Genomic DNA, 27,349 nt, shown 5'->3' on the forward strand with positions numbered 1-27,349 from the left:
TAGAAGACCATTGGGAATTTTTTTTAAGTCCTTGTATTGCAATGAAGTTGTACATCTACCAGAAAAAACTCTCGCACACTGTGGTTGTTGCCGTGCACAAAGTTCTCCTGGTTCTGCTCCTTTTGCTCAGCATCAGATCATCATCAGATTTTACAGATTCAGAAATCAAGGCACACAGAAGTTAAATGACTTGCCCAGGATCACACAGTTAATAAATATCTGAGACTCAATTTGAATTCAAGTCTTCCTGACTCCAGGTCCACTGGCCCCTGCTCCATTTAGCAAAACCTTAAGGAGCAGGATATCACAGGGAATAAAGTATTGACTTCCAAATCAGGATGACCTGGATTCTAGTCCTGCCTTTGGTTTTATGAACATGGGCAAGTCACATAACCTCCCAGCAATCCCAAACCTATAAATTACAGAGCAAGTGTTGATCTGCATTGGTAGAGGGATTTTCCTTACTGAGAATTCCATATACCAGTAAAATAACAGATCTTTAGAAAAGAAAAGAGAGTGGGGGAAAAAAACCCAAGCAGCACAGACTATGTAGGATCTCCACAGTTCAGAGTCCCAATTAATTGAGAAACTAAATTGTAGGGAAAACAAAATTAGGAAAACAGTACGCATTCATAAGACTGGGGGGAAATGGTTGAGATTGAGAAACCTCCCAGAGCCAATGGATTTATGTTTGAGATTAGGAGCAATAACAATGGGAGGGGCTGGGAGGGACACTACAGTCCTAAATTTCCTAATACTCAATCCTTATTTAAGGATAGTTCTGTGCTTCTTCTTGGGAGGTTGATTAAGTAGGCAAATAAAACCCCATTTCAGCCCCTCAGAAGGTAGCTCTCCAACCAATTCTATTTTAAAACTATTTCTGGAAGTTTGACATTGAATGTGGTGTGGGGCATAAGAAGGAAGGCTGCAGGCTGTTTTCACTTGCTCTTCCTTACCAAGGCAATAAGGTTACCAGTTTGACATAGCCAAAGACCTCCAACCAGGGCAGGCTGAGTTGAGGAGTCATGGTTTCTTGCTTCAGAAAGGCGATTTGGAATACCAGTGTGCAATTCACAATTGGCATTTATTGGAATGGTTGCGATTGCCCTTCTCTTCTCTCACCAATAAATACCACCCTGGCGATAGTCTAAGAATATGATGCTCTTTATTTTTAAGAATTCAGTCATGATGTTATAATTCGTGTTCTCAAGTATCTCTTCTTGCACTGTGAAAATCTTTCAGAGGAAGGAATGGAGCTGGATGGTGTGGGGTAATGAGATACTAGGCTTTTCACATCTCTAGGTTACTAGTTCAACTTGGGCTTCAGATCAAAAGTAGCCAAAGCAGTTTGTCTCTCTATGTATCTCTCTCCTCTCTTCCTTTCTTTCATTACTCTTCTGTTTCTCCCTTCCTTTCTTTGTTTCTTTTTTCCTTCCTTCCCTTCTTCCTTCCTTTCTTCTCTCTTTACTTCTTTCTTTCCCTCTCTCCTTCCATCTTTCCTTCCCTTATTTCTTCCCATTGGTAACAACTTAGAAGTTCAAATACATGAACATTTATTAAGTATCTGTTGAGATATATGTGAAAAAGCCTGAGTCTAACACCTGCACAGAAAAATGTCCAAAGGACAACTGGCGGTTAAAGTTATAGTCACTATCACTGGCTTCAAATAACATTTTTTTTGTATTAAAAATTATTTTTATTGGTACCTTTTTTTACATTGTCTAGATTTCCACTTGTGTTCCCCTATCATTGTCCCTTATAACAAAGTGGGGCTTTTTTTGAGAAAAAATGAAACGAGAAATTCAGAAAAACTTGTCAAGTCCTCAAAAAATTCTGACATTATATGCAATTTTCTGTGCTCATGAACCCCAACCCTCCTCTGCAAAGACTGGGGAGAAGGGTCGTCTCATATTTCTTCTTTGCATCAAAGGTTTTTTATAACTTCCTAACATCAAATAATATTTATTAATAACCCTAAAATTGTTCTGTGCATGTATAGAATGAGCCTGTGAATGTCCCTTAATATTAATAAGCAGTTGGGAGTCCTGTGGCAGTCATATTCCCTGCACTAGCCCTAAACTTGGGGTTGTGGGGAAAATCACTAGATTTGAAGTTAAAGAATCCAAGTTAGAATTCTGACTCTGCTCTGAATACCTGAATAACCTTGGGCACATCACTTAACCTTCTTGGCCTCAGTTTCCCCATATGTAAAGTGAAAGGGTTGAATTAGTTAACCTCTGAGGTTCCTTCCATTTCTAAATCTATGACCATACAAGGATGTTCAGAGAGAACTAGCCTCTCTGGCATGAGGGCTTGCTGAGCCCTTTTCAGGAATGTCATCCAGCTCTCACCTGTGGCTCCAAGAAGTTGTAACATGAGCTGCAGCCAAACCCTGGTAAACCTTCTTGGCAGATGGGCTAAACCAGATTGAGGGCAACAGACCATCCTCAAAACCTGCTGTGAGTAACGGGGCGGGGTGTTTATCCTAAGCATGTGAAGACTTCTCCTAGTGTTATGGGTGGGGGAGAACAGTTTGTTCCAAAGGCCATGAAGGAGGCTGAAGCAGATGCTATGGAGTACTTATGGTTTGGTCAAACACCAAAGATGCCAAGGTCATCCACTGTATCCTGGCCATCACCAGTCATCTTGACTTCGATGGTTGTGGAAGAGAGAGTGAGGTTGAAGATTTTGTGCAACTCTGCCTCACTTAAATCCAATTCACAGGCAAGGGCGTCACCCTGTGAAGTCATTGGTTCCTTCAAAACTGAAGGCTGAACAACAACATCCTCAGGCATCATTCTTTCAGTAGAAGGCTGAGTGAAACTCATTAATCAAACCAAATAATAATACTGTATTGTATTTGTCTATGATGTAATCTATGTGAATTGTTTCATTTTTTTATCATTGTATTTCCAATGCTTAGTATAGTTCCTGGCACATAGTAAGGACTTAATGAATGCTTGTTAAATGGTTGATTGGTGTTAATCAATTTATTTCACTTCCACACATCAAATAATATTTGACATTTGTATAGTACTAAGATGTCTGAAAAATCCTTTCCATACATTATCTGATTTGATTTTCACAATACAACTATCCAAAGTGCGTAAGACAAGGTAATTGTACAAAGCAGTTAGTCATTAGACCAGAAAAGAATTTGTCCATTTAAAAAATACTTTATTTTCAGCTTCAGTTTATCTTCTCATCTCTTCTCTGCTCCCATCCTTGGGGGAAAAATTAAAAAAATAGTTATAAAATGTATAATCAAGCAAAACAAATTCCTACATTAGTCATGTCAAACGTGTATGTGTATGCCTCAGTCTGCCCTCTGAGCCCATTATCTTTCTTTTCTGGACCTGGGTAATGTGCTTCATCATGAGTCCTCTGGAATTGTGATTGGTCATTGTGTTGATCAGAGTTCCAAAGTCTTTCAAAATAGTTTGTGTTTATGACCTTGTTGCTATTATATAAATTGTTATCCTGGTTCTTCTCACTTCACTTTGCAACAGTTCATACAAATCTTCCCAGGTTTCAGGTAAGAATTTAACTTACTCATTTAATTACGACATTTAACTTTGGCAGCAGAGTCAAAGACACACTGGGAAAGGAGAAAATATTGGGAAGACTGATAAATTATCCCAGTATGCCAGAAAATATTAGTAAGTTATATTTATAGATTGCTTTAAGGTTTACACCAAACACTTTCCTCAGTGGATGGTCCAAGTGTAATAGGAATCTAGAAGTGGATACCTTCTGGTTTGCAGTATAGGTCTCCTACTTTCCTCATCTTCTAAAGCCCTAGGGAGGTTTGCTCTAATTTGGGGATTTTTACTGAAAAGTTAACTCCTTCCATCCAAGGGAATGTGGGAGGAGGAGAAATCTTGGGAGTTAAGAGTGGCAATAGACGATAGAATTGTTGTTGTGTTCATCCTTCGTTTTCGAAGACCTTGACATCAGAGAAATGATGACATGACTTGCACTTGGCTTTGTTTTGAGTGTGGGAGGGCTGTGCAGGTCACCAGCCTCACTTTCTCCTCCTGGGCCATCTGGATCCAGAGACCAGATATTCATCAGAATGACTGGAGATGGCCAGATGGTAGAATATGAAATGACTAGAAAGGAGGACTCTTGGAAGGGAAGCCACCAAGAAGTCCCAGACTCTGAGATTAAGTATTTGCATATAGAGCATTCATTCATTCTTTCAATAAAATTTATTAAGCATCTATTATGTTCTGACTAAATTCTGGTGATACAAAAAGAGGCAAAAGACAGTATCTGCCCTCAAGGACCTTACAGTCTAATGGGAAGAAAACAAGCAAATAAACATATACCAAGCAAGCTATCTACAGGATGAATAGGAGATAATCAACCAAGGGAAAGCACTGGAGTTAAGAGGGATTAGGGAAGGCTTCCCGCAGAGGTGGGATTTGATAGAGCTATGTCTGGGCATATGTTTTGCTGCTGAAAATATTCTTTGGAATGCAGATAGAGACTGGTTATTTTCACCTCATCTCTTTCCCGCTTTCCCTTGCTCTCCAGAAAAGGTAAGGCCATATCTTTGAGCCTCATACCGTTCTTTCTCCACCTCCCAGGATTATCTTGTTTCTTAAAAGCCTATTTGCCTTTCATTCTTTAAACATTTACTTTCCTTTTTAAACAAGAAGTTGTGATAAAAGTTATTAATCATTTGCATGACTATTCTATGCTCATCATTATTACTTGAATATAGAGAAGAGGGAGGCAACTGGGGACCACCAGAGAAAGGGAGATTTTAAATTATGGTCTTTTTCCTGAAATTGGTTGCCTGCTAGGGTCTCAGAGGTATAGAAGAGAGTTGATAATTCATATACAACTTCCTGGGCAGCTAGATGCGACAGTGGATAGAGTGCTAGGCCTCTTCCTGAGTTCAAATTTGGCTTCAGACACTTATTAGCTGTGAGACTCTGGGCAAGTCACTTAACCTTGGTTGCCTCAGTTCCTCAACTGCAAAATGGGTTAGAGAAGGAAACAGCCAAGGAAACCTCAAATGGTGTCACAAAGAGTCAGACATGACTGAACAACAACAAACACAAGTTCCCAGGGCAGGGACACAACACATACCACATAAGTGTTGTCTGGGGGTCCCCTAGGAAGTGAGTTTTTCTTTAGTTGTTTCAGTCATGTTCAATTTTTCCTGATTTCCAAATGGGGTTTTCTTGGCAAAGATACTAGAGTAGTTTGCCATTTCCTTCTCCAGTTCATTTTACAGATGAGGAAACTGAGGCAATCAGGGTGAAGTGACTTGCCCAGGATCACACAGCTAGTAAGTATCTGAGGCCAAATTTGAACTCAGGAAGATGAGTTTTCCACTCTATCCACTATGCCACCTACTTGCCCAAGGAATTATTAGGCACCTCTATAATCAGTCCTGTAGGCACTTTGGGGAATACAAAGAAATACAATATTGTCCCAGATTTTAAGGAATTTACAATCCAATTGAGAGACACAAACCTGAAATGTTTTGACCAGTGGTTCTCAAACTTTTTGGTCTTCAGGACCCCTTTATACTCTTAAAAATTATTGAGGACTCCCCCAAAGAGCTTTTGCTTATGTGAGTTATATAAGTAACACCTAAGTATTATTATAAAAATAGTTTTGACCTCACAGACCCCCCAAAAGGGTCTTAGAGACCGTTAGATAGTCTGTAAACCAATCTTTGAGTTGAATTGTATGGTATGTGGTGTTATGGGACTTCCAAGATAGGAAAACTTTTGTTGTAGTAATGAATCTCTAGAATGCCACCAGAACTGGGGAAGTGAATTTGAGGTAGCCCTTAAGGGGAGTATAGGATTTAGATTTAGAAACAAAAACAGAAGGTGGAAGGATGATATAGACAACAGCTTGGCAGTAAGAATGAGCATAGCCAGTGATAGAGGGGAGAGTAAACAAATCTGTCTCATTGGAATACAGGGTTTGTTTGGGGGAGTGGGGAGATAAAATGGGTTGTTACCAGCTGATGGAAGGCATTGAATGCTGAGCTGAAAGGTTCAGACTTAATATTATAGGCAAAAGGAAAATATTTTCTCCAATATGATCGCTCCCACATGCCAAACACCATGGGTCTCTTCTTAGTCCCCTTTCTTGACCACACCCTTCCTTTCTGATATTTTCTTGGCTTCCCTGTCACTGCTCTCTCCCATTTCTCCTTCCCTTCTATTGTAATTCTCTTAGGTCTACCTTGTGGGTTCTCTTTCCTTCTGCTGTTCCCTAAATGTGAGTATCCCTCAAGGCTCTGTCTTTGGCCCTTTGTATCTTCCTCCCTCACTCCCTTGAGAATCTCTTTCACTGCCATGGCAACCTATATTCAGATAATTTTCAAAACTACAGTTCTAGCCCCAGGGTTTCCCCTGAGGCCCTGTCCTACAATCATAACCACCTATGTTGTGTGTCTATAACTGGGATAGCCGAATGATGCCCCAAACCCAACATGAACAGAACTGTACCCTTCATCTTGCCCTCAAAATGTATCCTTAACTTTGCTTTCTAATTTTATTGATGATGTCACCATCCTGGGCATGCTAGGCAGCACAGGCCAGGCCTAGGCTCAGGAAGACCTGAGTTCAAATCCAGTCTCAGACACTTACTAGCTGTGTGACCCTGGGCGAGTCACTTAACTCTGGTTGCCTCAGTTTCCTCATCCTTAAAATGAGCTGGAGAAGAAAATGGCAAACCACTCCAGTATCATTGCCAAGAAGACTCCAAAGAGTCAGACATGACTAAAAACAACCAAACAATAATAACACTATCCTCATACTGACAGAATCACACAAACAGATACAAGAGACCTTGGAGGTCATCTCCTCCAACTTCCTCATTTGAAAGATGAGGAGACTAAAGCTCAGAGAGGTTAAAAAGATTGTTTAAGATTACCTAGGCTCAAAACTTTAGAGTGGCTCTTGCTTTGTTTTTTTACAAAAAGAAATTAATGTTTCTTATATAATCTGTATCAGGTTGCTTCATAACTTGGGGAGGAGGGAGGGGAGGGAGGGAGAGAGAGAGAGAGAGAGAGAGAGAGAGAGAGAGAGAGAGAGAGAGAGAGAGAGAGAGAGAGAGAGAGAAAGATGGAACTCAAAATCTTTCAAAAACTGAATGTCGAAAATCATCTTTATATGTAATTGGAAAAAAATACTATTAACTTTTTTAAAATTGGTATTTATTTCCTGTAGTGCATTTTAGCACTAGTAAAAACATCTGGGATAAAACTTAAGATTACTCTGAACTTTTTCACTTTAGACTTTTTCACGGGCTCTCCCCCATTCCTGGAAGTCTCTTCCTTCTTATCTCCACCCCTTTTGCTTTCCTGGCCTCCTTTGAGTCTCCGCTAAAGTCTCACCTTCTACAAACAGCCTTTCCCCAGTCTTCCTTAAACTTTCTTAACGATTTCCCTTTGAGATTATCTCCAGTTTATCCTGTCTATATCTTGGCTATACATAGTTATTTGCATCTTGCTCTCCCATTAGACCGAGTTTCTTAAGAGTAGGGCCTTTCTTTGTATCCTTAATAAATGATTGGGGGGTTGGGTTTTTTTGGGTTTTTTTACTTGTTAAAAATTTAATGCCAATACAACCAAAACAACAAATATTCACTGAGCACTCACTAAACTGGGCTCTGAGGGAAGTAACATAGTTTTGATGAGATGGTCCCTACCCTCCTGGAACTAGTACGAAGTTAAGCCACCAATCAGTAAATTAACAAGTATTTATTAAACATCTGGTATTAAGCTAGACACTTGGAATACGAAAGTAAAGCACAAGTGGCTTTTTTAAAGTTAATTTGTTTATTTTTTGTTTAACATAAGTTTAACATTTTTCCCCCTCCCTCCCCAAGACAGCCTGCAAGCTGGTATAGGCTCTACATACATATTCCCATTAAACATATTTTCACATCAGTCATGTTGTACAGAAGAATGATAAGGAATGGGAGAAACCATGAGAAAGAAAAAAAAAACCAAAAGGAAATAATCTGCTTCGCTCTACATTCTGACTCCATGGTTCTTTCTCTGGGTGTGGATGGCATTTTACATCATGAGTCCTTTGGAATTGTTTTAGGTGGTTGGATTGATGAAAAGGGCTAAGTCTATCAAAATCAGTCATTGAAGACTGTGGCTGTGAATGTGTACAATATTCTCCTGGTTTGTTCATTTCACTCAGCATCAGTTCGTATAAATCTTTCCAGGTTTTTCTGAAGTCCGCTGGTTCATAATTTCTTATAGCACAATAGTATTCCATTACATTCATATACCACAACTTGTTCAGTCATTTCCCAATTGATGGGCATCTCCTTGATTTCCAGTTCTTGGCCATCACAAAGAGAGCTACTATAAATATTTTTGCACATGTGAGTTCTTTTCCTATTTTTATGATCTCTTGGGGATAGTCCTAGAAGTGATACTGCTGGGTCAAAACGTATGCACATTTTTGTAGCCCTTTGGGCATAGTTCCAAACTGCTCTCCAGATCTGTTGGCTCAGCTCACAGCTCCACCAACAATGAACTAGTGTTCCAACTCTCCCACATCTTCTCCAACATTTATCATTTTCCTGTTTTGTCATGTTAGCCAATCTGATAGGTCTGATGTGGTACCTCAGAGTTGTTTTGATTTGGATCTCTCTAATCAATACTGATTTAGAGTATTTTTTCATATGACTATAGATAGCTTTAATCTCTTCCTCTGAAAACTGCCTGTTCATATCCTTTGACCATTTATAAATTGGTGAATGACTTATATTCCTGTAAATTTGACTTAGTTCTCTATATATTTTAGAAATGAAGCCTTTATCAGAGACACTAGTTCTAAAAATTCTTTTCCAGTTTTCTGCTTCCCTCCTCATCTTGGTTGCATTGACTTTGTTTATACAAAAACTTTTCAATTTAATGTAATCAAATTATCCATTTTGCCCTTCATAACGTTCTCTCTCTCTTATTTGGTCACAAATTCCTCCATTCTCCATAAATCTGACAGATAAACTATTCCTTGCTCCCTTAATCTGTTTAAATGATCAGCCTTACAAATGACTTTTAAAAAAAAAATCACATAATAAATTCTGAAGGGAATGTCTATGTAGCATAAAGTATAGAGGGATGGTCCTGGAGTCAGGAACATCTGACTTCTGGTCTTGCTTCTGACACATATTAACTTTGTGAGTAAGTCACAATTTCATGGTGCCTTGAACCCTCTAAGACTATAAATTGTCAATCTGCATCCATGTTAATGTTAATGTAGTTAATATAGTAGGAGTTAATGTTCCTACTAGTGAAGTTACAGACAGATATGGGTCAAAATAAAGTGTGTGAGAGAGGGTCAGCCAAAGGGTTGTGTGATGACTGTGTAGGGAAAGGTCATTACTGGTAATATTGAGGTTAGGAGTCAGCAATAGGGGATGTGCCAGGGTAGGGCTGGGATTGCCCCTGAGGTGGAGGCCCCTCTTGCTCACTGACTAAGAGAGGAGTGCCTCTTTTCCAGGGAAACAGGACAAAGTCTGACTACCCCCCTAGGCCTTCCCTTCCTAGATGGTAGGTGAACTCACAATATTATGCCCAGGTCATATAGATACTGCCCTATGGCCAAGGCTCCTACCTGCTCAACTTCACTAACATTCTGGATTTCTTTATGAATGAGACCTAGAGTGCAAGTGACAGAGAGAGGGAGCCATAGTGGGGCTGAGGCCACAGTGATGGAGGGGGAGAGAGAGAGGATGGGTAGATAGGAGAAGGGGAAGGGCAAAGAAGAGGAGCAAAGCAAAGGAAAAAAAGAAAATGAAGGAAGAAAGGGAAGTGATAAGTCAGCATTAGAGGGAGCCTCTAACACTCAGGACGCTGCTCTCTCCATTGTACCAAGAAGAGGCAATGAATATGGTACAGCAGAAAGAGTAGCAACTCTTTAGTTAAAAAATCTAGGTTCAAATCCTGCTTCTGATGCTCGCTGTCTGTGGAGCGAGGACAGATCACTTTCACTCTCTGGGCCCTAAATCCTCCTCTGTAAAATGCGGGCTTTGACCTAGGTAACCACTGAGATCCCTCCCAGCTTTCTATACAGGACCCTCCTCCATCCCTCATGTTTTGCTTTTTCTCCTTCTTGCTCCATCCCTTCCCACTCTTTCCTGTCCCAAGAAACTGGACAGGCACCTCTGTAAGACTCAAGAAATTTGGCAATGATAAGAAATGATGAACAAGAAGACTTCAGAGAGGCCTGGAAGGACTTATATGACCTGATGCTGAGTGAAAGGAGCAGAACCAGGAGAACTTTGTGCACAGCAACGACCACAGTGTGCGAGAGTTTTTTCTGGTAGACTTGGAATTTTGTAATAACGCAAAAACTTCTTATAAAAAAAAAAATCCCAAAGGTGGTTCTCAAGGCAAAATGCCTTCCACACTCAGAGACAGAAATATGGAAGTCATTCACAAAATGTAGCAGATCATGTTTGTGTATGTGTATGTGTTTGTGTATCATGTTTTGATTTGTTATATGATTTCTTTCATTTATTTCAGTCTGACTACATAGCAAGACTATAGTGAAAATATACTCAATAGGAAAGTATATGTAGAACCTATACAGAATTGTATGCAGTCATGGGGAGGGAAGGGGGTAGTGGGGGGTAGGTGTGGGGGGGATAAAATCTCAATTGTATGGCAGTGATTGTTAAACATTAAAAAATAATAAAAAAAAAGAAATTTGGCAATGCACCTGGACAATGGTTGAGGATGAGATCAGGGCCCAGCAGAGTGAGGGATCTGGGGGAATGTGTCAAGCGTTTTGCAAGCCTTCAAACTCTTTAGAAATGTGAGCTGTTCTTGGGTAGCGAAGTAAGAATTAAAGCTGTAGAGAGGCCCACAGGCCTACTGAGAACTTTCTCATAGAGGGGTAGTAAGCTCCCCATCACCGGGAGGTTTCAAGTGGAGGTTGGATAACCCCTACTTATCAAGAGGGGATTCCCATTCAGGTTTGAACTGGAGTAAATATCCCCTGAGGTCCCTTCCACTCTGTGATTCTTTGACCTGTGATTTTCAACTGGTGGGGATGGTATGAGTCATAGAAGACTTCATGGAGGAAATGGCATCTTGAGAGGTTGAACCTTGAGAGAAGGGAGGACCTTCAGTAGTTCAGATACCTGCTTTGCTACTTAGAACCATGAACAAAGAGCTGGAAGAAATTAGTAAATTGGTAAGCATTAAGTGCTATAATAGCTATGAGTTTTTTATTACTAAATACAAAGTAAAGTAGTGACTACCCTCAAAGAGCTTACATTTTGTATAAGTCTTAGCCTTCTATTTTTCTCTAACCAACTAAGCCCCTTCATAAGAGCAAAGTTCTGGAGCTGGGATGGACCTTAGAGGCCCTCTAGTTCAACTCCCACATTTTACAGTTGAAGAAATTGAGGCCCAGAGGAAATAAAATGACTTACTTAAGATAAATAAATGTTAACTCTTAGGTCAGTGGCACAATGGATAAAGCACCCATCCAAAAGTCAGGAAGACCTGAGTTCAAATCCAGTTTCAGACACTTACTAGATGTGTGATCCTGGGCAAGTCACTTAACCCTGATTGCCTCAAAGAAAAGTACATTGGGTAGATCTTAGAGAAGATTGATGGAAGGTGGGTGGGCAAGGGTATGACAGAAAGAGAAGATAACTATTGTGGCAAGGGCAAGGATTTAGAGTCTTGTGTGACTGGGCAGAGTATTCTCTTTTGTCTAGGCCTTAGTTTTCTGATCTGTGCTTGAGAAGGTTGAATTTCATGATCTTTAAAGCCTATAAAGTATGGAGGGGTTGTACTCTTTACCATTGAAAGAAATGTCTGAAAAAGAGGCTAGAGGGAGATAGCCAGTTTGGGCTTCATCCAAACATAATGACTTGTTGAAAATCAGAGAGAGCAATGCAGGGGCCAGATTCAGGAATACACAAAGCAACCCAAAGCACATTGGTATGGAACTCTCTCCTCACTGGTGGAGATCTGTGCTCAGCTCCTGAAGAGGAGAGAGGAGAGCTCCAGGCTCTCTGGGACTTCCCTCACTCTTTTGGATCTCTTTAGGTTCTACAAGCCCTACAGTCACATAGGGAACACTTCTGGTTTCTAGCTTTAAAGAGAAGATGTATGATGCAAACCCCACTTCAAACTGCTAAAGGAAAAGACTCTGAGAATAAACTGACATGAGAGAAGCTAATGGTCTCCATCATGTCCCTGTCTCCACCTTGCTTTCATGCTTGAGCTAAATTACCTCCCAATGGAAAAGTTCCTTCACTCTATATTGTCTAGTACATATTCTTCTATATATACTTTCTCTGATTTTTGTTTTGCTATTAAGTTGGATAAATAGTGTCTGCTATTGACCATATGTTCATTGTGGAACTGATATTTGGTGAGAAAGGGAAAAACCTTGGATATAGAGCTTGGGGAGTTCTTTCTCCACTAATGATTAGCAATCATAAATTTAGTTTGAATCTGAAAGCTACATCCCTTAGACTAACAATATTTATGAGAACAGATAAAATTCTAGCTTGGTATGCCCTCTCTCTGAGTGGTCAAGCTTCTGACTCCAACTTCCTGATTCCATTCCTGGTAAGAATTATAGTTTTCCTTGGAGAAGGGTGAGGGAGAAGGATCTAGAGATGTCTATTATTCATCTTCAAGTCATAGGATGATACCTCCATGCAACAGGTGGAGGATAGTTTTACTACAATGAAGAGATTCTGGTCAGAACATAATGGCTTGAGTTCTGATGTAGAGGCATGTAAAGGCATCAAGTAAGATCAAGAAAGCAACAAGGTGGGAGAACCACAGGACATCAACTAATTTCACCCCTAGACCCATCCTTCTTGCCACTGAAGTCAGGAGTGCAAGGGAGAGCATGGGCATCCATTATGACATCTTACACAATGTAGGTATGTAGTATGTGTTTGTTGACTTGGATCAAATTTTTGAGTATGGGAGTGTTATGAGAAAAAGTTCTGTAAGAAAGATTAAGCTGGCAACTAACTATATGCACACTATATCAGAGAGAAAAATGACTGGAGGGAAGGGATAAATTGAGACATTAGGTCAGTATGGCATCTTCCTTATTTTCCAGGAAAGGAAATCCTGGATGCAGAGAATAGTGACCCCTAATGGAGTGCAACATGGAATTGCTGCTTCATCTCAGATTAGATATTTTGCTGGTAAACTCAGATCTCTCTTCTCCCATTCTGGAAAAGCAGAGTAGTAGAGTAGAAAGATTTATTTGGAGTTAGAGAATCTGGGTTCGCATATCAGTTTATTAGCTATATGATCTTGGACAAGTTTTTTTTTTACTTCACTAGATTTCACTTTCCTCATCTGTAAAAGAAGGGAGCTTGACTTTGATAGCATTTGAGTCCAGTACAGCTTTAAATCTATAATCCTATGAGCAAAGGTGGTGTACTACATAAAATGCTAGACCTGAAGCCTAGATTCAGGAAGATTCGAGTTCAAATTAAGCCTCAGACACTAGTTCCAAGACCCTTGGGCAAGTCACTTAGCTTCTGCTTCATTTTCCTCAAGTATAAAATGAGGGTAAAACCAGAACCTACTTCCTAGGGTTGTGGTAAGGATCAAATGAGATAACATTTGTAAAGCATTTTATAAACTCTATTTTCTATGATCATTATTAGAATTTGTATCTGCATCTGTATTTGTATCTGTATCTTCTGTGTTTAACACAATGCTTGGCACATAATAAGTGCTTAATAAATTTTTTTCAAAATTCATTCATTCATTTATTGGCCTCTATTCTAACTAAAGATATGATTGCTAAAAAGAGTGTCTTGAAACTTACAGGATAGCTATGGAAGTCCTCTTCTTCTCTCAACTACATTTTGCCAAATCAACTCTCCTGGCCTCCTTATTTTCAAATAGAAACATGGCTCCCATAGGGAGACTGGTTTGATAATGGTTTCCCCTGTGATTTTGTTTTAAAGTATTCCCCTTATTTAATCTTTCCTTCAGAAAGCTGACAATACCATTTCCTACCCAACTACTTCACTTTTTTACTTTAAAGGTAAGCAATTGACCAATGGCACAACTCAATCACCTCTATAGAACCTCAGGTCCTGGCAGTAACAACTTGCTAGTTCTAAATCTGTGATTCCATTATCCCATGACCTGATCAATTATCTTTTCAGAACTATTCCGCTATAGTGAGACTTTATGGGAGGATTTTTGATTGAAACGCATAACTGCAAAAAAAGAATGATTGACAAAATATTTTCCTTGACCTTGTCAAGCATTTACAATGTAGGTTCCAAAGCCCTGAGATGTGTTTATGACTAAAGCTGAAAAGGCTGAGATAAAACTATTTTCAATAACTATCAGCATCTGTGAAATTCACTGGCAGATGCCCAAGAAAAGGTTAACCTGTGCCTACCCATTTGTTAAATATACAATTTCAAACTAACTAAATATATAATTTCAGTTTTCTTTTTTCTCTTTTCCTATTTTATTTTGCTTTCTTTGGTGGGAAGTTTGCTTTGCTTTTTGACAAAACTCAAGAAGAAATTTCAATGTTTTAAAAATATTTAAGGTTGCCTGGATTCATGAATATTCTTTAGCAGTTTAGTCTTAATTAACCAAGATTCTTTCTCAACCATCAAGCGAAGGTGAGAAGAAAGGAAAGAACTGGGGGGGGTGGGGTAGCTACATTTTAGTAGTGGAACACTTTTTCCTATTGAGGGAAAGGGACAAACGGGAAAAAATCGAAGTTGTATACAATAATAAGAAGGTAGCAGAAATACAGGGCAAAGGTCATTCCTCCTCCAATGTTATTAAGTGCCTCTTTGATGCTTACCAAAGACAAATTGCATGACCTAGACACTAGATGCCAGGGGTATGACAGGAATTAAAATGAAACATGAGAAGAAGCATTTGTATTTAACCCTAAAAACTCAGCAAAAGATACACAGGAGATAAACAGCCTGCATTCGATGTCAGGAAAGCCCCATGTCCTGATCTAGGTAGGAGTGGAGATGGGGGACCTTTCCATGAAGATGAATAAGCAAACAAGGTCTCCACAGCTCCCAGAATAATTCTTCGTCTGCCAGCTGAGTGGGATTTAGGCCTGACTAGCAGAAGAGCTGAGAATGTGCGATTAATCCTGAGGCATATTAACCTGTCACTAAAAAACAGTAAAACTCCCCTAAGAAAGAAGAAACAGATGGCACCTTCAACAGGTGGCAGTAGTAGCTTAATATGGAAAAACCAAATGATAGCTTCAGAGGTAATAATAATAATAATAATTAGTATTTATATTGCAGAGAGCTTTACATATATCATTTCATTCTCACTACAACCCTGTGATGTATCCCCACTTTATAGATGAGGAAACTGAAGCCCAGAGAAACGAAATATTTGCTGAAGGTCACATAGATAGAGACTTCAGAGGCAACATTTTAACTCAAGTCCACTAATTCCAGAGTCACTGTTCTTTTTCATACATCAGATAGCCTCAACAATTAATCTCTGAGGTGGAATTCAAACTCAGATGTTTCTGTCTCAGGAAGTTACAGTTTAGTCATTTCAGTTGTATCCAACTTTTCATGACCCCATTTGGGGTTTTCTTGACAGAAATACTGGTTTGCCATTTCCTTCTCCAGTTCATTTTACAGAGGAGGAAACTGAGGCAAATACGGTTAAATTAAACCAGATTTGAATTCATGAAGATGAGACTTCAGACTTGACTTCTATCTACTAGGCCACCTAGCTGACCTGACTTAAAATCTCACACTTACTAGCTATGTGATATTAACTTCTTCCCTCTCAATATAATATTATAAATTGCCTGACAGCTAGGACTATCTTATGTCTTTTACATTTTTCAGCAATACCCAATACAGGGCTCTGTACATGAAGCCTAATCAACTCTGTACATGGTAACTAGTCAATTAATCTTAACTATGCTACACTATTCATTCCATTTTTCTCTCATAGCCTAATATAATGCAAAAATGTTTACAGATTATCTAGTCCAAACCTTTCATTTTACAGATGAGGAAACTGAGGCCTGAAGAGGTTACATGTGACTTCCACATACTACATGTGTGACTTTGGGAAAGTCATTTCAACTCTCTGGACCTCATTCTCCTTCTCTGTAAAATGAAGAGGTTGGATTTCATGACCTATAAGGTCAAGGTTACATAGAGAATAAAAGCCAAATCTGAGCCTTAAACCTGGGTCCTTTGATTCCACATTTAATGCTCTTTCCACTGTAAAAGACTGTTATTGCACATTTCATGCCCTTTCTTGCTACTAAGAGGTATTTTGTTATTAAAGAGATAATTTTTAGCAATAAAAAATATTAACTTGTAATTCTTAGATTTTAATCTTTACTCCTTCCTCCATGCTTCAAATTTTTATTTAGTAAAGTCAGTTCACAGAGCCAAGATAAATATATTTAAGTCAAAACCAGAAATTGAGGCCAGATTTAACCATTGGGAAGATAATGAAAGAGGAAAACTGGAAGGTTAACAATTATAAGGAAAAAAAACTGGCATCCCGTACTTTTGAAACAGGGGGTCTCAAGCATGTGTAGACTCCATCAATTTGCTTAGATGATTTCTCTCAGGATCTTTATCCCCCTCTCCCTTAGAAACTTACAGCTCCCAAGAACAAGGCCTGGGTCTTTGGTCTTTCTATTTTTCTTTTCCATTCACCTCCTTCACATCTGTCTTTCTTGTTTATTTTGAGGTTAGATTTATCAAGGTCCGAGAAGGGGAGGTTGAAGTCCCCCACTAGTATAGTTTTGCTGTCTGTTGCCTCTTGTAACTCCCTTAACTTCTCCTTTAAGAATTTGAATGCTATACCACTTGGAGCATATATGTTTAGTAATGATATTGCTTCGTTGCTTATGGTGCCTTTTAGTGGGATATAGTTTCCTTCCTTATCTCTTGATTAGATCTATTTCTGCTTTTGCTTTGTCTGAGATTAGGATTGCTACCCCTGCTGTTTTCACATCAGCTTAAGCACAATACATTCTGCTCCATCCTTTTACCTTTACCCTGTGTGTATCTCCCTGTTTCAAATGTGTTTCTTGTAAACAACATATTGTTGGATTATGATTTTTAATCCATTCTGCTATCTACCTCCATTTTATGAGAGAGTTCATCCCATTCACATTTACAGTTATGATTACTATCTGTGTCCTTCCCTCCATCCTCTTTTCCCCCATTTATGCTTTCAGTTCTCCCTTCCCCTCCACAACAGAGTTTTAATTTTTGACCTCCCTCAGTCTTCACTCCCTACTTTCAGCCCCGTTCTCTTTTACTCCCCTTTTCCTTTACTACTTATTCCCTCCCTTTTAGCCTCCTCTCCCTTTTCTTTCCCCTTTCCCCTCCTACTGCCTATAAAGCTATTTAGATTTCTATGCTTAACTGAATTTATTGTTTCCCCTTTGAACCAAATCAGATGAGAGTAAACCTCAAACGATGCTCATCTCCCTCCCCTCTTTCCCTCTACTGCAATATGCCTTTGTGCCTCTTCCTGTGATATAATTTGCCTTTTTCTGCCTCTTCCTTTTCACATCTCCCATTACAATCCCTTTGCACCCTTAAATCACATTTTTTTATCATCACATCATTTAATTTATACCCACTCCCTCTACCTATGTATATCCCTTTTATATATCATAATAAATATACAATTCTCAAAATTAACAAGTATAATCTTTGCTTATAGGGATGTAAACAGTTTGCCCATATTGAATAACAAGTTGGGGTTTTTTTCGCTGTTTACTTTTTTATGCCTCTTTTGAGACTTGTGTTTGAAGATTGAATTTTCTATTGAGTTCTGGCCTTTTCATCAGGAAGGTCTGGAAATCCCTTATTTCATTGAATGTCTATCTCCTTACATGAAATATTATGCTCAATTTTGCTGAGTAATTGATCCTTCGTTGTAGTCCCAGCTCCTTTGCCTTTCAGAATATTATATTTCAATTCCTCTGATCTTTTAATGTAGAAGCTTCAAGGTCCTGTGTGATTCTGACTGTAGCTCCTAGATATTTGAATGGTTTCTTTCTGGCTGCCTGCAGTATTTTCTCCTTCACTTGATTTCTGGAATTTGGCAACAATATTCCTTGGTGTTTTCAGTTTGGGATTCTTTTCAGGAGATGAACAGTGGATTCTTTCAATGACTATTTTGCCCTCTGGATCTAGGACTTCTGGGCAGTCATCCTTGATGATTTCTTGGAAGATATTGTCCAGGTTCCTTTTATCATCATGGCTTTCTGATAGACCAATAATTCTTAGATTTTTCTCTCCTGGATCTATTTTCCAGATCAGTTGTTTTTCCAATGAGATATTTTACATTTTCTTCTATGTTTTCATTCTTTAGATTCTGTTTGACTGATTCTTGAGGTCTCATAGAGTCATTACCTTCTACTTGCCCAATTCTAATGTTTATCAAATTGTTTTCTTCAGTTAACTTTTGCATCTCCTTTTCCATCTATCCAATTGTTCTTTTTAAGGAGTTATTTTCTCCAGTTAGTTTTTGTACTTCCTTTTCCATTTGTCCAATTTTCCTTTTAAATTCTTCCGTGATTTTTTTTTTCATATTTTTAAAATCATTGGCCAGTTTTTATTCTACTTCCCTAATTTGGTTTTTAAAATCCTTCTTGAGCTCTTCCAAGAATGCTCTTTGGACTTGAGACCAGTTCATATTCCCTTCTGAAGTTTCAGATGGGAGTATAGTCTCAATGCTGACCTCTTTGGTATTCGTGTTTTGGTCCTTGTACCCATAAAAAGACTTTATGGTCTTATCTTTTCTGGTTTGCTTCTTGCTCATGATGATCACCCTTTTCCTGGCTTTTAAAGTGTATCTCTGCCTCTGGGGCACAGAGGGCTCTGTCCCACTGTTCTTGTGCTTAGAACTTGAAGCTTTGTGTATTGTGGCCTCTGGTTCTTTCAGCTAGAAGCTAGAATGCTGTAGCTTACCTGGTGCTGAACTGTCTGGTGTGAGAAAGCAGAGGACAGGTAAAGTCTTTCTGAGTTTTCCTGGAGTTACCCTGGAGCTAGCTATGTTAAGTGTAGGGGAGGGGTGGTCTGGCCACAAGAGGTCTCCTCTCCTGAGCACAGGCAGGCTCATGGTTGGTGAACCCCATTTACACTAGTGTCTTCCTCATTCCCCTGGTTGTGTTGAGGCAGGCCTGGGGTCCTGGTGTTGATGATGGGCTCCACCCTTCTGGGGCTCAGGATCTCCTCCCAGTTAACTAAGGTGGGGTTGTCTGGGCCACCTCCAGTTCTTCACTGGTCCCCTTCATGCACAGCAAGAGGGACCCCTCTTTGTGATTTTCCTAGCCTCACGGACTAATAGACTGTTTACTCCTTTGATTGATCCCACTATTCCAGGATTTTTCCTGGGGAAATATTCTCTGGGTTTTCAAGGTCAACAAGGGAAGGGGTAGAACATTTACTGATCACTCCACCATCTTGGCTCTCTGAAGTTTAAGTAGGTGACTTACAGACATTTAATCTATGGGCTGATAGTCTCAGGAGTGGCTGCTGCAGTTACTTAGGGTTCTGTGTTTCTCTCTCACTCCATTCTACTGGACTCCCATCCTGGGCTAACATGTTTGAGTTTCCGCAGTGCTGTTGCTGCTTTGGATAGCCCAGGGCTTCCTGCTCGACTTTGCTAAGGTGGGGTCTGCATTGGTACAGCCTGTGCACTGTACACATCTACCTTCCAGTCTGCCCTGGGTTGGAAATCTGACACATTCTGTCTCCTGTTGGACTCTGCCACTTTAAAATTTGTTCAGATTCTCTTTTTAGAGTTTTCTGAAGGAGTTTGTCTTAGAGCTTAGGTGAGTAGTTGTTCTCACTCCGCCATCTTGGCTCTGCCCCCTATTTGTTCTTTTCTGTACTGGGTGCATGGAGTGGAGTCTCCAGCTTTGGTTGGAAGTATAAACCATACAAATCCAGAAGTTGTAATCCAGGTTAAGTATTACAGTCAGCTCAGCATCAGTGTTCCAAGGATCAACAAACAATCTTCAAAATTAACTTGAGAATCTAGCCCATGGAAGGACTCATCTGGAAGTTTTATCACATCTGGATATTGGTTTAGTAGGACCAGTGCCACATAGGAAATGAGCTAAGTTTTAAACCTGTTTCCCCAGAGACCAAGGTGGTATAGAGGAGAGTATGTCCTTGAGATATTGGGCATGTAAACATGAAATGTTTGTACTTTGTTCTTGCTATACCTTTGAGACCAATATCTTTTAAAAGCTAGTTGAACTTTAAGTGATTAAATGGGACTGGGGATGCTAGTCACGGGTCCCCTAATAAATAAGTAATATAAATAATTATTTACAAAATAAATAAATAAATAATACAACTAGCCTACCTAGGTCAAACCAGCCCAGATTGAAAAGAGAGCAAGTCAAAACTTCTGTGACTCTCAGCAGCATGGTCTTATTGCTAAGTGGCCTCTGTACTTCTTGTCTTTGAGAGATAGGGAGATACTGTCCTCCTTTCTCCCCTCATCTCTAGGAGAAAAAAGTCTAACTGCATCTTTAAGTTTTAATAGCTTCAAATTGCACTAAAACTTATGGGACATGCTGTTATGTTGTATCTTTCATTGGAATGTAAGTTCCTAGGGTGTAGGGGCAGTTTCATTTGTGTCTTTATATCTCTAGTGTCCAGCACTATACCCTGCACATGCTTAATAAATGTTGAAAGAAAGAAAGAAAATAAGGTAATTTCTTTGAAAAACAAGCAAGACAAAAAGCTTTATCAGAAAAATGTTCTGACAAAGAACTGGAAACAAAGAAGACATTCATTGATTAGGAGATGGCTAAGCAAATCACAGTACATGAAAACAATGACTATGAAGAATTCATAGAAACAAGGGAAGACTTACATGAATTGATACAAAGCAAAGCAAGAAGAACCAAGAAAGCAATATATGCAATGGTTGCAAACAGTATAAATGAATAACAAAATGAAACTGAACTCTGCAAAATGATAATATGCATGTTTGGCTGGTGAAATGATTTGAGGAAATTTATTTCTCTCTCTTCACTGCAGGGGTAGGGGTTATGAGTGTGAAATATTGCCTTTATTACCAGATCTAGTTAATGTATTGGTTAGTTGGTTCTGATGGATTTTTTTTTTTTTACTTTTAATTTTAAAATCTTTATCACAAGAGGATGTTTGCTGGGTGATGAAATGAACAGTGAAAGTGACTCAGAAACAAAAGGCATCAATTCAATTTTTTAAAAAAATGGACAATCACATTATTATATCATCCAAATTTCACATTCAGTATTCATAACACTGAGATTGTGAACTCCTGAGTTTTTAATTCAGTAACAGTAGAACTGACTTACAGGTCAAATGCCAAAACAAAATTCAATCAGAGTAATAATAATGAATAAAACCTCTTCAAAAAATGCATATTTTTCAAGTCCCAGCTGACAGTTACAAGATGAACAACTTTTGAGACAATAAGATTCCAGGACAAAAAACAAAACTGGAAAACTCCTTAGAATGTGTTGCAGCAAGATTTGACTATATTTAGGTGGAAAAAGTTATCTGAATACAATAAATCTATCTTTGTTCACTCACCTCATGACTGTACCAATACACTATTTGGCCATTTTTTAAAATATTGTCAAAATATTTTCTTTTCCTTCAAAAAATTTTTTATAAAGTGAGTTTTGACTAACTTTTTCCATTCTGAATTTTGGTTTCATTATCTGAGTTTCTTGATACAAAGCTCTCTCCCTTGGAATTAGCATCTGCAATCGAAATCCCTCACATTTGTCTCATTAGCTTTCCCAGTGATTTGGCTTTCATTTGCAGCTAATATTTCCCTGATTGCCTGCTTTTGACTTGCCTGCTTCTGCTGACACCTACAGGCAACTGTGAAGTTCATGCACAATGAGAATCAAAGCAACAGAACTGAGGCATTGGTTTTGTTTTTGTGAACTTTGAGGGTTGTGTGTTTGCTTTTTCAAAAGTTTACTTTTCCAATATTGTACGATGATCAACTGTGAATGACTTAGTTATTCTCAGCAATACAATCTCAATCCCAAAGGACTCATGAAAAATGTAGTTCTCCTGCAGAGAAAGAACTGATGGAATCTGAATGCACATAGAAGCATACTACTTTTCACTTTATTTTTTTTTTTGTATTTTTTGTCTGTATTTTCTTTCACAACCTGACTAATATGGATATGTATTTTTCATGACTGCACATATACACTTACATCAAATTGCTTATTGTCTAAGGGAGGGAGAGGGGAAGAAGGAAGGAACAGAATTTGGAACTTGGAATTTTAAAAAACAAATGCTAAAAATTAGTTTTACATGCAATTGGGAAAAATAAAATATTATTACAGTCTTAAAAAGCAATAAAAAGATAATTTAGAAATAAAACTTTTGCTTTTATAGGAGCGAGGAGGCTAAAAAACACTCTGTGACACACTAGTTGATTTTTTAAAATGTCCTCATGCCTCAAGTCCAAATCATATAGAACCAGTGAAGTTTAGAGTACACTTACCCAATTCTAATCAAGCAGTTCAATACAGTTAGCTCAGTGCAGATGCCATTTTCTAAAAGACTTCTGATGCTTATTCCCGGTGTGATCTTGGATAAATAATTTCATCTTTTTAGGTCTTTGTTTTCCCAACTGCAAAAGACTTTTGAACTAGATTTCCCCTGAGGTCTCTTCCAGCTTTAGATCTATGATCCTGTGATCTAATATCTAACCCATGTTATTCATTGCCTGAAGGAGGCAGCATGGCTTAGTAGATGGACCAAGAGTACAGGAAGCAGAGGTGGCTCTAGATTCTCACCTTGACTCCCCCATTAACTCAGTCACAGAGTCTCTCTGTATATCTCAGTGTTTCCAGAAGTAAAAAGATAGCAAACCTCTAATTCCCAGGATTTTTTTAATTGAATGGATATCTACAAGAGACATGATTCAACTAGAAAATGGAAAATACATGTCCTTAATCACCATAATATCATACACAAAGTTTTGTTTATGTTATCAGGAGTAACACATACAGTTAAAAAAAAGGAATGTGATGACTCTTTTCTCAGTAGTTGTAGTAATAGTAGATAATAGTACTATATTATATTCATCAAGTGTATTTTACCTTTTCAAAGTGTTTTCACAGACATGATCTCATTTTATCCTCACACTTTTCCTATAAGATAGATTGGATAGTAAAGTTGAGAAGTTAGTATAAATTTACATTTGCAGGATAATAGAAATAAATCCCATTTCTGATTCATCCAGTAAGGTGTCACTGACACCTAACTGTTCAACCTTTTTACTTTTTGGACTTGAAGCAAAAGCTTCAGAACAGAATCAAAATCCTTATCTTATATGTATCCTCACACATATGTAAAATTTGAAGGGAGGTTGTTGTTGTTTGTCCTTCATTCCCAAAGAGGACCATGACATCAGGAAGATGATGCCCTGCTATACAAATGAAATGAATTACAGTGAGGCAGGACTGTACAAAGTCACCAACCTCACTTTCTTCTCCAGAGCTATCTGGGTCCAGTGGCCAGATACACATCAGGTTGACTGGAGATGGCCCTGGATGCAGTGGGAGACCTTGACCTTTTTAAGCTAAGGTCCTTAATGGGTTTCAGTTTGAGGCAATACTCAGTCATTCTTTACATGACAAAGAGAAGAGTCTTTCTTCCAAGTCACTCCAAAACAATTGGCTAAATAGAGGTAGAGAGCTCTGGGCAAGGTGCTGGGAATGCTTGGGTGCCAATATGGCTCTGACACATAGGCTTCATCTCTGTGTGCAAGTCAGAACTGGCAGAGTTGAGATCTGCATTGCAGGGGAGCAGGGCAGAGGAGGTGAGGTGACAGGGGGATGGAGGAAGCACAGATCTTGGCAGTAATGTTGAGGACAAAGAGTAGCACTAGGAATCTCTAAGGTAATCCCAGTACCCTTAAGGCGCCATGGAGTTAGTGGTGGCTTCTGTGACAGCTGTTAAAGACAGAAATTCTATTAGGGATAGGGACCATTCTTGTAATTTCATTGGTATAGGGAACTCCCAAGGGAGATGAGGGAATTCCCCCTATCAATACAGGCCATCATCTTCTCTGCAACTTAGAGTTTCAGTTGCCTAGAATGCTAAGATTAAGTGATTTGCCCAGGATCATACAGTCAGTATGTGTCAGGACAGAGTTTAACCCAGGAAACCCTTGTTTCCAGGCCAGTTCTCTATCCACTTTGCCATGATGCCAGGAATACGGGGGACAGGGAGAACCCAAGATTTCCACCTTCCCCAGTACTTGAGGAAATGAGGGTCTTCAGCTCATGTGTGAATCTAGCTTCCCCAGATTTAGGGGGTCTCTGCCAGGTGGCTTCTGTGTTCTATTATTCAACACTTGAAGTTGCCCAACAGAGGTAGCACCAGCAGCTGAGCTTTTGACTGGTTCAACTGGTTATGTTGCTTAAAGTTGCCAGGAAAAATAACATCACTTCAGTATTTGCTGATATGATTGTCAGTTTATTTTTTCCCCTCTCCCCCGCTATGTTGTTCAAACATGACTTCTGTAGATCTTCTGACAGATTTAAAAAAATTTGCTTTTGGGGCCAGGGTTGCCAAGGTAGTTCCTACAGGTTTTTCAATTCCAGTTTCCCTTTACTAATCTGTTTCTTTTTTCATTCTCTACCCTCCTTCTTTCCAGCTAAAAGTCAGGGAACATTATTCATCAGCACCGATGTTTTCTTATTTTTATAAATGAGGAAATAAAATTGAAGATGTCACTTCAGTCAATTTGGAAAGTAAATTTTTTTCTCTGTCAGGTAAGGAAGAGGAAGACAGGATTTGGGGAAAATAGCAAGAATAAATTTCATTGAAAGTCAAAACATTCCCCAGGAAGAGTTAACACCCAAGAGGTCTCTCTCTGTGACCCCTAGGGAGCCCAATCAGACACCTTCTTGCTACTTGGTCACTAAGAAGTCACCTTTATCATGATCTGAACCTGGAGTTCTTACCCTGGGGTGTGTGAACTTGTGTTTCTTCAAATAATCGCATTTCAGTAAAATAGTGGGAAAAAAATCTGTCGGACCTAAGTTGGGGAGGGGCACAGTCTGGTTGGGGTCTGCCCTCAGTGGGGTGGAAGAGAAAGAAGCTGGGGCAGCAGCAGTAGCAGCAGCTTGTGGAGCTCAAGCAGCTGATACAAAACTCCTGAAGCCTGCCTGGGACAATACATCCACCCACACCCATACCCTCACTGGAAGCAGAGTCCTACCTTGACAAAGAAAGTCAAATATTTGGCTGGGAACAAGAGCAAACAGAGAGGAAAAAAGTCAGACTATATAATCTTACTTTGGTGACAAAGAGGATCAAAACATACAACTAGAAGAAAACAAAGTCAAAGCTCCTACATAAAAAACCTCTAAGAAAAATATGAATTGGTTACAGGCCATGGAAGAACTCAAAAAGGATTTTGAAAATCAAGTAAGAGAAGTCGAGGAAAAATTGGGAGGAGAAATGAGAGAGACCCAAGAAAATCATGAAATACAAGTCAACAGCTGTTCAAAATAATGAAGAAAATAACACTTTAAAAAACAGACTAACCCAAACGGCAAAAGAAGTACAAAAAGCCAATGAGGAGAAGTTTGCCTTAAAAAGCAGGATTGGTCAAATGGAAAAGGAAGTCCAATGACTCACTGAAGAAAATAATTCCTTCAAAATTAGAGTGGAGCAAATGGAAGCTAATGACTTTATGAGAAATCAAGAAACTATAAAACAACCAAAAGAATGGAAAAAATAGAAGACAATGTGAAATATCTCATTGGAAAAACCACTAACCTGGAAAGTAGATCCAGGAGACATAATTTTAAAATTATTGGATTACCTGAAAGCCATGATCAAAAAAAGAGTCTAGACATCATCTTTCAAGAAATTATCAAGGAAAACTGCCCTGATATTCTAGAACCAGAGGTAAAATAGAAATGGAAAGAATCCACCAATCACTTCCTGAGAGAGATCCCAAAAGAAAAACTCCTAGGAATATTGTAGCCAAATTCCAGAGTTCCCAGGTCAAGGAGATACTATTGTAAGGAGCCATAAAGAAACAATTCAAGTATTGTGGAAGTACAACCAGGATAACACAAGATCTAGCAGCTTCTACCTTAAGGGATGGAAGGGCTTAGAATATGATATTCAAGAGAATCATGAAAGGGTAAACAGGAAAGAGAAATCATAAAGGATTTACTAAGGTTGAATTGTTTACATTTCTACATGGAAAGATAGTATTTGTAACTCTTGAGACTTTTCTCAATATTAGGGTAGTTGGAAGGATTATATATGTATAAACAGAGGACACAGGGTGAGTTGAATAGGAAGGGATGCTATCTAAACAAACAAAATTAAGGAGGAGAGAGGAATATATTGGAAAACAGAGAAAGGGAGAGATAGAATGGGGTAAATTATCTCATATAAAAGAGGCAAGAAAAAGATTTTGCAATGTAGGGGAAGAAGGGGGAAGTGAGAGCAAAAGAGTGAACCTTACTCTCATCAAATTTGGCTTAAGGAGTGAATAGCATACATACTTAATTGGGTATTTTACCCTATCAGAAAGTAGGGGGGAAGGGAATAAGAGGGGGGGATGATAGAAGGGAGGATAGATTGGGGGAGGGGGTAGTCAGGAACAAAAACTTTTGAAAAGGAGAAAATAGAAAAGGTGGAGTGGTGGGATAGGATAGAGGGAAATATAGTCTGTCACAACATGACTATTAACATATTGAATTGCTTGCCTTCTCAGTGAGGGTGGGTGGGGAGGAAAGAAGGAAGAGAATTTGGAACTTAAAGTTTTAATAACAGTTAAACATTTAAAATATTTAAAAACAGTTAAAAATTGTTTTTACATACAACTGGGAAATAAGATATATAGACAATGGGGTATAGAAATCTATCTTGCCCTACAAGAAAGTAAGGGAGGAAAGGGGATGGGGTGGGGGGAGATAGAAGGGAGGGTAGACTGGGGGAAGGGGTAATCAGAATGCATATCATTTTGGGGTGGGGGGAAGGGGAGAGGTGGGAGAAAATATGGAACTCAAAAACTTGTGAAAATCAATGTTGAAAACTAAAAATAAATTAATTAACAAAAAAGAAAAAAAGGAAAATCAAAGAAAGAAGTTGTTGGAGTAGGGTTTATTATAGGTCAAAAGACAAGAAATATTATTTCATCAGATATTTGGTCACCATGTACTACAGTCATAATGATAAGCATTTGTAAAAAGAATATCATGAAAATAATTGTAGCTTATATGTGAACTTTGGTTGCTAAGGAGCAAATGGGAGAGAAATTCTACACAGAACCTGGTAAAAGCCC

At 38.9% G+C, this 27,349-nt stretch overlaps 1 long non-coding RNA gene across 1 annotated transcript in view; it reads right to left on the bottom strand.

Annotated features, from left to right (window-relative positions):
- Positions 1-2,975: 2,975 nt before the first annotated feature.
- LOC140497193 (uncharacterized) overlaps positions 2,976-27,349 on the bottom strand; it is a 70,651-nt gene continuing 46,277 nt past the window's right edge. The window contains exons 4-5 of the long non-coding RNA XR_011964565.1: positions 23,133-23,183; positions 2,976-3,224 (exon numbers count right to left, since the gene is read on the bottom strand). This is a non-coding gene — a long non-coding RNA (uncharacterized lncRNA). The remainder of the gene's footprint in view (positions 3,225-23,132; positions 23,184-27,349) is intronic.

This window comes from Notamacropus eugenii, chromosome 3 (genome assembly GCF_028372415.1).
Source record: "Notamacropus eugenii isolate mMacEug1 chromosome 3, mMacEug1.pri_v2, whole genome shotgun sequence".
In the NCBI taxonomy this organism is placed as follows: Eukaryota; Metazoa; Chordata; class Mammalia; order Diprotodontia; family Macropodidae; genus Notamacropus; species Notamacropus eugenii.